The sequence below is a fragment of the Cupressus sempervirens genome, chromosome 4 (assembly GCF_028749045.1).
Source record: "Cupressus sempervirens isolate cs-2001-9-10 chromosome 4, ASM2874904v1, whole genome shotgun sequence".
Classification (NCBI taxonomy): Eukaryota; Viridiplantae; Streptophyta; class Pinopsida; order Cupressales; family Cupressaceae; genus Cupressus; species Cupressus sempervirens.
Genome location: NC_143121.1, coordinates 103529147 through 103533988, shown reverse-complemented (window position 1 = coordinate 103533988; position 4842 = coordinate 103529147).

The window sequence follows — 4842 nt, the reverse complement described above, 5'->3', positions numbered from 1 at the left end:
TTGACAACTAATTTTGCATCTCCTGATACCTTGAGCTATTTGATTCCCTTTTCTTTTGCATATTCGAGACCAAGTAGAAGGGCTTCATATTTTGCGGTATTATTGGTGGTTTCAAAAGCTAAATTATAAGCTTTTGGGAATTTCTCGTGTTTCGGTGATATCAGCACTATCCTAGCACCTGAACCAGAAGAAGAAGAACTTCCATCAAACTCCATTGACCATAACTCATTGGTTATATCAGGCATGAGAGGCTCAGTTACATCCTCTCTAGTGGATGACATCATATATGTTCCATTTCCAGTATCAACATACAATATTTCAGCTCTTGGATTAGCTGATTTCAAGACTATATATTTGGCTTTAGGTTTAGGATTAAGCTTAACCTTTTTATCTCCAATCGGGATAAGGGCATGAGACATGTCCATCTTGATCTCACCACCAAGATCTTTGCAAAAACTTCTTCTCAAAAGCATCCCATAACTGGTGGGAATATCAGCAACCAAGATATTTAGTTTTAACTTCTTCTCAAGATGTGTTGCAAGTGCTGCTTGAGCATCTTTTAACTAGCCAACTAGCGAGACTTGTTTCCCCTCCATAGAATATACTTTTCTAGATGGCTTATTCTTAGAGAATTCTAAGGCATGGGCTACCTTTGAAGGCATAACATTATTGGATGCACCAGAATCAATGATACAATTGCTTAACTTGCATCTAGCTATATAGAGGGAAACATAGAAGGGATCGAGTTTATCTGACAAAGAAGCTGCAACAAAAGAGTCTTTCTCAGTCATGAGCCCTTGCAAATTATCTTCCACTTCCAGAGAAGCTTCTGACTCATGGTTGATAGTGATCTTAGGTGAACCTTTTCCTTTACCAACATATTGGATCAACCTTTCTAATTGACGATGGTTGGCTTTTAGGTAGTCCAACTTAGAAATTTGTACTTTGGTCTTCCTACAATGATCAATAAAATCAAAAGAGTCTTCAGTGATGGGAGAATTTTTCCCTTTATCTATCTCCTTGGCTTGTGAAGGCTCTTCTAGAGTATGCTTCCGAGATAGAATGCACTTAGTAGTCTCATCAGAAGCTTTATCCTTTGCTTCTTTTGTCCATTTCTCTTCTAATCTCTATCTCCAATTTGGTGTAACCACATTGCAAGAATGATTATTGATATCTTTAGCTTTCTCATCATTAGATTCATATTCTAGAAAGTTTATGGAAGAGGTCCCAGTAGTAGGTTTTGTTACATCTTTAGGAGCCACATATTCTTCTATTTTCTTCATTGTCAACTGCATTTGCATGAATCTTGCCATCTCGGGATAGCTTGCACCATCATGATCTATTGTTAGGTGAAAATCACACATAGTAGCCTACTTATTGGATGATGTAGGATGCTTGATGGCTAATCTTGGTGTTGATTGGGGTAGCCATTTAGTTTGTCTATTTTGTTGATATGGCATATAATTCCTTCTTGGGATATCTTGATAAAGAGGTGAAGGATTATGGGGCAACTGCTTTTTAATCTGTAACACATCATTAGCTAATTTTTGATATAAAGGATCAATGGAAGTGACAGAAGTTTGTTGACCTTTTCCCTTTTGTAGATCACAACTCCATTTTCTTGAACTAAGTAAGTCATCTTCCACCTTGATAACCAAAGTTTGTGCATCTGCCAGATTAGCAGGTCTCACCCTTCATATTTGAAAGCTTATATTAAAGGGCTGATGAAGAATTTCATTTGATTTTCTTCAATGGGTCTTTTGTTAGTGGGAATTTGATTGACTATCCGGTTAACACGAGCAATGAACTCCCACATGGGCTCGTGAATTTCTTTCTTTATTGAAGTTAATTGGGAAAGGAGCAAATGTTCATCCTCAATGGTTTTAAATCTCCTCTCGAATGCTTGAATCAAAGTTTCCCATGAAGTCATTGACCCAGATGGCAGCTGACCAAACCATTCAGTTGTGGCTTTAGTGAGGGTTTTAACAAAAAGACGGATAGAAACATCTTCATGTTGAATTGCATGAACCCCGCTTGCCGTAAAGAATGCACTTATATGCTAATCAGTAGTGACTTTTTCGTCACCAAAAAACTTAGGAAGAATTTTTCGAGAGCCAACGGGCATGTCATGTAATTGGTTCCCTAAAGCTAGAGGTGATGCAGGAGCATCCAGAGGTATAAGGGCAATCCTGTGTCACCCAAAAAAAATGTACTTAGACTTAATTTCTATTTCATGTCTTTACATTTTTGGATACCCATTTGGCTCAAATAAAAGTTCCAACTCTCATAGTTCAACTATCAGTGCATTTGAAAATCTTGAAAAAATAGGAGCATGTATTTGGGCCATCATTTCGGTAAACTAGAACGTGCGAATTGGACAGATGAATGTAATCATGATTTAGAGCATTCCAGAAAAAGAATCAGGTCAATAGGCCCCACGGTTTGAAAGTTATTGCAGTTTTTTGGGTTTTGGAGACCTCCTAAGAATGCTTCAAAGTCAGGTTTGGCGCATTAAATGACCTTGAAAAGGGTCAAAAAATGGGGGACAAAAAAAGCTTTTCCATAGAGCTATAGAGCGCTTCGAGAGCTTTTCGAAAATGTAAACGGTTCGTCAATCGGAGCTAGAGTTCAAAAGTTATGCCTCCCGGAAGTTCGGTTACCGTTTCTGGATTCTTCTAGATTTGCACCGACTTCTAACGCAGCTTCCAGAACCTTCTATTTCGTCAGTGGATGCCTACTAGCACTTTCTAGAATGTACTCCTAGTCCTTAACCCTCCGGGGTCTATTTAAGGAGATTTCTGGCATTCTAAAAGGCAGTTCGGAGTGGAGTTTGAGAGGAGGTGCTAAAAGGAGAAATATTCTCCAAATTTATGCTATTGTAAGCTCTTAGGGCATGTTCTGAAGTTTATTTTCTCTGTACTATTTGTACTAGCTTATTTTTTCATTTAATATAATTTCCCTTTTCTGTTGTGTCCATTCTATTCTTGGGTTGTGTCCCCATCAAGAGGACCAATAGCAGCTCCCCATGGGACTAATGGTTGTGGTGCTTGATGTGCCATAGTCGGAAGAATGATATTCAAGGGCTGCAAATTTATAGCTAGAGGTACAAAAGTACCTAGTAGAATCAAAGCTTGAAAGACCGCAAGAGAAACAATAGCCTTAGTTGGTGAAGAAGTTCTACTAATAGACTTGACCTTTTTCTTCTTCTTAAGAGTAACTAGCTTGAAATCTAACTTCTGACGGGCTTCAAAATCTTCGTCTACCATACCCTTTTGTCTATCTACACAGGTGTATGGTTTGTCAGCCAACTTAGTGGTTATTATTTATTTTCCCTTGAATGTGACCAAGATTCTACCTATTTCTTCTTGGAATGACTACTATTCTTTCAATGACTACAACGTTCTGACCAATAGGAGCTCTTCGTAAGATTTCCCTAAACTCTTCTTCTTCTTCAAGAACTTGATTTACTTGATGACATTGTTGTGCACTTCGTCTACACCTCTAGGCTAGAGTGTTCAAGTCTGAGATGATATCCTCCTAGGTGTCTTGAAAGCCGAGGTTTGGTTGGAGAACTGGAAAAATGTTCTCATGTGGTAGCACCATTGTGCTTCATTACAGGAAATTGTTAGTCTTTCTTGTTCAGTCTCCCCAGGGGAGTCACCAAAAATATGTTGTGAACGATTTGCCACACACTCCGTTGGGCAAATTCTACTGTGACAAATCTATTTACCAACAAGTTTGCAATATATTTTTTTTACAGTATTATATAAATAATAAAATTTCAATGTTTGTTAATATTATTATTGAAGATTTTTGTACAAAGCTGAAATGCATTCCTATAAATATTTAAAGTAATGTCATGTGAATGAAAGTAATATTCAAATGGAAATACTTTAAAAAATTAATATTAGAGCATTTCTATTAAGGCATGCCCTTCAAAGAGAATATGAGATTATTAAATTAAAAATTTGAATGTATATTTTTGAGAAATATAATATTTTTTTATGAATAGTCATTTTCTATTAATAATTAATATACGAAGTTTACAATTCACAAAAAAGGGCCCAAGCGGGAAACATTAACTATTCATCAAAGGGGCTAAAGCAATGCCTGCTGAAGGAGGTGGCTCATCACGGTCATGAAAACCCCAATCATCTTTGGGATTGTGGGGCAGTCTGGGAACAGTCCAGCCGTCATCAGCAGCAAGAGGAGGATCAATGGACTGGTCATCATCCTTAATATCTGGCTGCACAGGTGAAATTGCCAGATTCAGGTGAGGCCATTTCCCACAGACCACATGTCGAGCACCAAGAGGAGGAGCCGGGGACCAGCCAGTGACACCACGGAGCGGGCAAACTGAATGGTGCCTCCATCCACCATCACCAGTGCAGAGTGTGCGAGCAGCAGCCTAAGTAGTGGCGCCATTGGCGGTGGCCTCTAGGTGTGAGGTATCAACCGAGGCATGAGGAATAACCCAATAACTCATTTTAATTGATGAATTGCAATTTATTTTAATTTTAATGTAACTCTAATACCCAGATTAAATGCTCCTTGGAGATGGGTAATAATTACGTGTGAAATGGAAAATACTCACCATCATTATTTGACACTACCTGAGACATTTAAATCCATGTCAAAAGGTCCGTTTTGATTTTTGTTCTGACAAATCTAAGCTTAGGGAGCGAGAAAAAAATTTTAACTTTTTTTTTTCCTTCAAAGAAAAGTGGCTATGATTGAATAGCGCCCGCGAACATTAGCATAGACAGTGACAGCCAAACAAAACTAAACAAAGCACACGTAATCGAGGGCAAAATGGACCGAGTGTTCATAGAAAGGGTGAAA